This window comes from Emydura macquarii, unplaced genomic scaffold, assembly GCF_026122565.2.
Source record: "Emydura macquarii macquarii isolate MOO-44397 ecotype Brisbane River unplaced genomic scaffold, CSIRO-AGI_Emac_v2 contig_2422, whole genome shotgun sequence".
NCBI lineage: Eukaryota > Metazoa > Chordata > Testudines > Chelidae > Emydura > Emydura macquarii.
In genome coordinates, this window is record NW_027132559.1 from 36,756,017 (window position 1) to 36,764,214 (window position 8,198).

Consider the following 8,198-nt stretch of genomic DNA (forward strand, 5'->3'; position numbering starts at 1 on the left):
AAAGCAACAGAAGCAGATAGAGAGTAAAAGACTGAAGATGGAAATACAGCCTAGATTCCTAAGATGGATAATGAGCCATGACAACCGAGGTAAATCAACGGTGTGCTGACTCAGTGTGAATGAGTACAGACATCTCCAGACCCGACCCATGTCTAGCAGCACTGTACACATTTTTTTGATTTCTACTGTACCTGTGTCTGTCTATATCATATGTAATGTATAATAAATTGCATCTTTATAATATGCAACCCCATAAAGTCAGTACATGTATTTTTATCTGCATCTTTTGTTCTGTGTTGAAGATAATTGGCTAAATTCTGACTTTATTGGGTTGTGTGAATATACATGAAAGCAGCTTGGGTTCAGTCTCTCTCTAATACTGAGCAAAAGATGTGGGAAAAGACAGCATAACTCTCTAAACAATATACATTGACAAAACTCCGTCTGTGTCCTCAACCCCCCAAAAGTTTAAAGAACACAGAGCAATTTGTCTTAATGCCACAATGTATTCTGTTAGATCTTATTTTCTAGCTCTGCTCTTTGGAAACTAGATTGGTGCCAAATTATCTTTTCATTCACCGCAGTAAATCAGGATCACTGCAGTCAGTGGAGTTACCTTGGAAGACTGGAGTAAGTGAGAAAAGGTTTGAGCCTAGAATGTTTTTCAGAAACAAATATATCTATAGCTGAGTATTAACAGATTATGCTAGTTTTATGATCACTACAAAGTGACAAAGGAACCATGGTTGGTAAGAGGTGGAGGTTCAAGTGAATTATGATTTAAACCCCCTTCCTCACTCATATGAAACTGGCCTTCCATTGTGTAGCATTTTATATATTGTTTATTCTAAAGGAATTTTTAAATTAATGACAAGAATACTTGTAAAAAAGAGTCTGCTTTACACCTTAATAGGATTTGCTTGCAACAGCAGCTGTGTCTGTTTCATGTAGGTGACAGGCTGACAAATGGAGAGATTACTTCTGTTCTTTCTTTCATTTGAGAGTCAGAAATCTGAAAAATGTGGAATTTTTTTTGTATTTCTTTGTCATTTTTTAAGATTGTAAAGGAAGAAATTAATTCACTAGCAAGAGTATTCAAGATGGCAGAGGGGGCAGGGTTTCAAAGTGTAAATGAAGGTGTAGGTTGGTGCGTCTGGCTATCAGTCCACATAACTTGACAGCCTTTTGTTCAAATCAATGTGCTGTGCTTTGTTGAGCTTGACAATTTTGTCCAATAATATAGTTCGTGGATATAGACAAAAAAAATCCAAGGATGTTTTTATATTATATTGCCATTGAGAAATGGCATGTTATCTGTACTGTTGGTATAAAAGCCCATTTAACCTTTGCTCATATAAAATCAACATCAATTTTCATATTTATACCATTGCAACCTTTGCACAGCAGCATCAGGTGTTACCAGTTCATCCGAGTGTTTGCGTAACCTCATTTATAAAGGCACAATTATACTCTCCCTTCTCTTAAGGTATGAACGCAGCTATCCTGTTGATAGTAAACTTCATAATAAAATATATACACACTGAATAGTTAGAGCCAAAACCTTACTGTTTCTCAATGGCAGTATAATTACCAGCTGAACTAGGTGTCTGATAGAATTTCAATAGCAACTGGGCTCTACCTAGTCATGTTGCTGGTAGGGTCAGGGGCTTTTCTGTGGAGGTACTTCAGACCACATTGTTCTTTAGCTGGCCTTTTATCTAGAGCAGTGGTTTTCATACCACAGCTGTCCAGTTGCATGGAGTTCTTTTCTGGGGTTTGAGTCCTGATGCAATGGTCCTGATCTTATCTTTCTGATGCAATGGTCGTCCCAAGAGCAAAAACCAGTTACTTTTAACAAAAACCTTGGACTCGCACATTCCCCCACATGCCCGGACGCACTCAGACAGTGGAGTTAAATCTGTATTTGTGCTGGTAGTTAACAAAAAGCCAGTGAAAATGTCACACTGAAACACACTGCAAAACAGGGGCATGCACAAGGGGGGCAAGAAGGGATGAGGGACCCTCCCCAATAATGGGCAGGGGCACTGACCTCCTCCAGCCCTGAGGCTGCAGCAGAGGGGAGAGTGAGCTCCTCTGCAGCTCTGGGACTGGAGGAGCTCTGTGCCTCTCCAAAAGGGACCACATTGAAATTCCTATGCACGCCCCTGCTGCAAAACATCTTCAGGAGGCAGTGACGTTAGTACAACCCGACTTCTCAAACCGGCTGCCAGGCTTTGAATGCCAGATCTCTACCTGAGCCCTAAATAACATGGCTCAGATTTTTATTTTATTTGGCTGTTTTGATGACTGTCTAAATCAGTTCTGAATGATGAAGTTGTCATTTGATTTATGGTTACATTCAAAGAACATAGGTGCACAGTTCTTTTTCCAAAGTCTACAATAAGGATTACATAATCAGAGGGCATTTTTAAAAGTCATCCATCAGTGTATTAAAAGTCATGTTACAATAAAAGATTTATACTTGTCTGGTTACTCTGGAGATGCCCTTTTTATTCCTAATCTAAAAATGAAAGCCTGGTTGTATAGCAATGTGATGGTCCTGGTCTTTAGTTGTCTGATAACATCTCCATCAATGGATGCCCTCCTTATCCCCAGCAATTTTAAGGGGCACTGGTTGAGTATGGTTGGGTCACCAGGCCCTCCGGAAATTCATGTATCTTAATTCTCAGCTAGGAGCATCAGGAAGTAGCAAGACTGACTCCCTCCTATCTTCTTTCTGGCAGTAGCAATGGCAAGCTCAGGAAGTCCTTCATAGCACCCCCAAAAGGGTAATAGCGCCTTATCTTAGCCTTACCCTCCTCCTCTGTACACTGAAGATAAACCTTCTCCTTTGCAGAGGGTTGGCTCAAGGTTTATGCTCCACTTAAGTCCCTCACAGGTTGGGTTTTTTTTTTTTTTTTTAGGACTTACAAGAGGCTTAAGTGGCGCATAATTCTTGCACTGCTCCTCTGCCCAGGGGCAAACAACAAGAAGTCCCTTAAAGTGTTATCTGGAACAGCAGCACCCTCTTGAGAGCACAGTGCCTTGCTTGGCACATCCCCCTAGTTATGCTCAATGCCCCGCTTGCAGACCCAGTGAGATGGAAGAGAAGCTGAATGATTTTTATGTTGCTTCTTGCTAGCATGTCAGCCCACTAAGGACGATGCAAAGAACCATCCCCCGTTCTCAGCGTTCCACTGTGTGGCATGCTGCTTCTTCGCCACAGAGGATGCCAGCAACATTTCCACTTCAGAAGGGAAGAGGGGGACAAAACTGCGAACAACATTTAAGAGTTCTACGTCCTTTTTGTTTTTTTAACTTTCCAGAGGCTGGAAGATTTTTCTCTCCTTCAAAAATTCATTCTGTGTGATCTGACTGAGCCAGCCAGGGAAAGAACAGAAGAGAAAAGCTTTGATTATAAGTGCAATAGACCAAAGATCAATGACACAAGACAGATTCAAACATATTGAAAAAGGGAAAATTGCAAAAGACAAAGTTACCGCCACAGTCACTATGGGCTGTAATCCCACAAGCTTGGTAAATTCTGGAACATCAAGCAAGCCTGTTACCACCTTTGCTGCTGCTGGGAACTGTCCTGTAAAACAAAACCACTTCCACTACAGAAACACTGCTGAAAGTTAACCTATGGCAGTATGAAATTATAAAGGCAGCACCAGTTCTCCCCACCCCCAAAATGAAATAAAAGAAACATTTTCACTTCCTCCTTTGCTGAATATGGAGCTGGGGAAAGTCACCACTTTTAAAACAACCACCTGTAAATGTACTTGTCACAGCCTGGTCAGTCCGTCCTCTGGACAGACACTGTTCTGTTGTGAGTGAATCTAACTGCTGGAATCCACATGCTCCTAAGACAGCTGGGTCTGGGAAGAGCCTGTCACTGTTCCTAGCTATGGGATTCTATGACACACTCTCAGGTACTGACCTTATGTCTGCCACCCTTCCTTGGGATATGGGGCTCTGCAGTCCAGCTGTCATAGACTCGAAAACCAGTGACTCAGCCTCCTGAAACCCCTGTTACTTGTTCACATTTCTTCAGAGTTCCATTTTGCTGTGGGTACTTTGAACTTCTTGTTTAACCCCTTTAGACACAATGTGGCAGGCAAGCAAGGAACACACACTTAACAAAAGAACTTCTTAACTACTGTCACTTTTATGTTTAGTAAAGCACCAGTGTTAGAGATCTTTGCAAAATAACAATCAATCTTGAGATGCAACCCCCTTCCCAAGTCTAAGCTTACCCTTTCCATGAGTCTGAGGTCTGGTCAGCATTTCAGGCTAGGTAGATACCCTCTTGCTTGCTTTCTCTCCAGCCTGGTCCTCTGGCATGTGACAGTGGATGATCCTCTTTCTGAAAGAAGCCTCTTCCTTAAATCCAGGCTCTAACCCTGTTTTTCCATGTACCAAGGCTGGGAAATTCCAACTCCCAGCCATGCAAGTCCCACATGAAGAAAACTATTGTCCCCTGAGGTGAGCTAATCATGGTGTCTCATTCAATGGCTCTCTCACTGATAGTCCTCTCCAATGTGTCCTACACCCTTCCCAAGCAAGGCAACGGATTAACCTTGGCAAGGGCAGGCTGCTTTTCAAAACACAGAATTCAAGAATGTAGAATCTGTTTTACACATTGACTCTCAAGCAATGCAATGGGTTGTGGTGCATGCCTAGTGCAATCAGCTTATACAGAGTCCGCATACATACAGTCATCAGCCCTGCATACAAATTAGCCACTTAGTGATCACAGCATACATACAATCACTATCTAACCTACTCACATCTGCCACTGGTAATGCAATTCTTGAGTTCCAAAAAACAGGCCTCTACCACTTGGAGCTATGAGGACCATTTCCATTAGGCAGCAACAGTATCTTTGCAGGCCTCTCACTACTTGAGAGCTACTTAAGAGCTGCTAAAAATGCTAAACAACTTCAGGTGAAGGAATTTGACATACCTGATGCCATTAATCAACTGAGAAAAACGAAGAAGCTTCTTGTAGACTGGAGGAGTGACAAAGGTTGAGAAAACACTGGTAGATGCATGTGAACTTGCTGAAGATTTGGCGATACCGTCACCCTTTGAACCAGATCTGATACGTATTAGGAGAAAGAGGAAGCAGTCACATGTGAAGCAGATGATGAGCCTATTCAGAACCCCCGGGAAAAATTCAAAGTGAACTTTTATTTTACCATCCTTGGCACAGCATTACAAGTGGTTGAAGAAAGATTCACACAGATGTATCAGATTAGTTCTGTTTGGCTTCCTCTATGATGTTCACAGTTTGCAGAATAGAACATCAAAGCAAATGATGGAACATTGCTTGAAGCAAGAGCAAGCTTTAAAACATGGGGAATCCAAAGATATTGATGCTTCAGATTTGTGCAGTGAATCGTGAGCCATTGCGAGACGAGTTCCAAAGTTTGCATCACCACAAGATGTATTGAACTTCATATGCAAAAAAAAAAAAAAGCTGAGAGATAGTGTCTCCAACACACATAATGCTCTCCGCATCCCCTTGACCCTCTCCTCCCTCCGTTTCTGTGGCAGTGGTGAGCAAAGCTTTTCCAAACTAAAGCTGATCAAAATATACATTCATTCTTCAATAATGCAAGAAAGACTTGTTGGACTATCCACATTGTCAGTAGAACATGAAGTTGCATAAATCATTGACCTGAAGGAACTTGTTCCTACATTTGCTAAATTGAAAGCATGGAAAGTTAAATTCTAAGTTCTAATGATCAACTTTCTTGCAGGAAGGCATAGCATTACATCACAGGAGCCATATTACACATTATAATGTGCATTTCTTTGAGAGCATATTCTGTGAAAAGTGTAGAACCATGAGAAGGTATCTTCTCATGATACTGTGGCACATCAGAATCATAATATTCTCAGTATGATACATCAGTATCAATCTCCTTTTTCATGTAGAATAAATCTGTAATTGTAAATATAGAATTTTTATTCATACTAATGCACACTATTCATTTTTGAAAGTTAATTGTGGGGGCAAAGGGAGGGCGCAAGGCTGAAGGTTTGCCTAGGGCCCTTAATACTCTTTCACCAGCCCTGGTAGAAGGGATTGACAACTAGAACTCACTGAGAATTTTGCACCTGAATGATATTCCAGAGGAAGACGCCCTTTTTGTCAAATCAAAATTTTCAATGGAAAATTGCAATTTTGCAGAAAACAATTCAGTTTTCCATTGTGAACATTGACATGATGGCGCGCTGGCTGCCTGCCACATTATGTGAGCAGAAAGTGACAAGACCTTCCCAGGCAGCCACCAGCAAGCTGAAAAAGATCCAATGTAGTTTTCTCAAAAGAGATCTTTTTCTAGAAATCCTTTGCCACAAAAAAATGTCACTTTTTTTATTTTTGTCCTGATTCAGGACAATTTTTTTCCCCCAAAAAACGTGACGTGTAGCAAGAAGGGATTCCCTTTTTCTGTCTAGTTCTGTTGACAATGCTGCTTTTGGTACCCTCCCACCCCGCAAACATTTGGCTACCTCTGGTGAAGAGGCTGGGGAAGCAGCAAAAAAGGGGCAACCCCTAGTTGGAGATGGCTGTTTGGAACTCTCCTCCGTCCTCCCCACCAGCCACCTACCAACCAACGACCTGAGCATTTTGATGGGATTTTGTTCCAGTAACATGGCCAGATTTTAAAGACTAGGAGAGTAAGTTTCAGTTGTTTGGGTGAGAGAGAGAGGAGAGCAGCAAACACACTGAACAGATCTGCCTGTGGAGTCTTTAGTTCTGTGACATTTCATAGCTGTATCCCTTGTTTCTCCATGTGGCCACAGAACAATCCTGCTTCACCCTGAGGGCATTTTGCAGTGAAAACTATGTTTAAGATCAGAGTTTAAGAGGGGGAGGGGACTTTTCCCTTTCTGGCAGATTTTCCCATAGGACAGGAGGACTTTGCCCTGCATATTTTATTGCCAGACATAAAGCAGTGTGTGTGTGTGTGTGTTATGGTTCTCTTATGCTAATAAAATATGTTGGAAAAGAAATCTATTAATCAGATTTACTGTACATAGTTACAGTTTTTGCTTTATTTTGTATCATTGCCACTTATTATGACTAACGAAGGCATACTCACTGTATCTCACCTCAGTGTGGCTGGTATGAAATCATTCTGAGTGTCAATGGTACATTGGCACATTTGGTTGTTTTGAAAAAACTTACCGAAAGCTTTTCCTTTAATTTTGGTCCATTTTGAGAAATTCAGAGCACCTCTTGAACTTTGGTTCCACTTCATTGTCCGCCGTGTGAGAAATCTGCATGTGGGCCTCTTGCCCCAGGAGTTAATGAACACACTGAAAAGAATGATTCTAAGACCAGAAAAATCGGTTTATCTTGGACGGAGCAGTCATCAGATTTCTGATTTATTTGACTGTAATCACTTTCTCATTAGGATTGCTTTCATCTCACAAATGAGTGTGACTGGGAGAGCTTTACCTGAAATGTTTGAATCCCTAGTTCCTAAAGCTGGTTCTCTATCTGCAAGTGGTTAGACATCTCTGAGGTACTATCAGCAGGCCTAGTCATAAATCACGGAGTCTTGCTGTTTACCACTATGACTGATGTCCAAAAACAGGATCAATGCAGTTCATTCCTGAAAGCTGAAAACAAGTATATCTAAGAGAAAGTGTCAAGAAAGACAATATTAAAAAGAAGGTCAAACCTTAATTCACCTTGGTTCCCAGAAATATTCTTTACAGCCTACTGATGAAAATAATTTCATAGTCTATGAGGACTGCGTTATACCAACCATAAAGTCAAGCCATTTAAAGATAGTTACCAGCTCATTTTTATTCTAAAAAAGTCCTCTCTTTACTGAGCTGACATCCCTTTTAGAAAACAAAAGCAAACACCTAGGAACTTAGGTGAATTAAATGTAGCTTCCAATTGTACTTTTGCTACTTTTAGGTTCATTCGTGGCTCGCCACAAGTCCATGGCTGCACTGCCCCAGGAGCAGCCTAAGGGGGAAATTGTGATTAAGAGATCCCCCCCATTCTACAGAGGGAGTAAACTGTGTCAGGTCTGTACATAGGGCAGCATGAATTCCCCTCCATACCAGTGCAGGTGCACTGACTGGTTCATTGGAGAAAGGAAGGGCAAGGCTACCCTAGCCTTGACTCATACTGCCCCCTCCCATCCACCTGCACAAGGGGGAGA

The 8,198-nt window shown here is 41.5% G+C and overlaps 1 long non-coding RNA gene across 3 annotated transcripts in view; it reads right to left on the reverse strand.

The window, feature by feature from the left end:
• LOC137162150 (uncharacterized) overlaps window positions 1–7,633 on the reverse strand; it is a 37,131-nt gene extending 29,498 nt beyond the window's left edge. For all 3 annotated transcript variants that reach the window (XR_010922304.1, XR_010922303.1, XR_010922305.1), the window contains exon 1: window positions 7,478–7,633. This is a non-coding gene — a long non-coding RNA (uncharacterized lncRNA). The remainder of the gene's footprint in view (window positions 1–7,477) is intronic.
• Window positions 7,634–8,198: the final 565 nt, after the last annotated feature.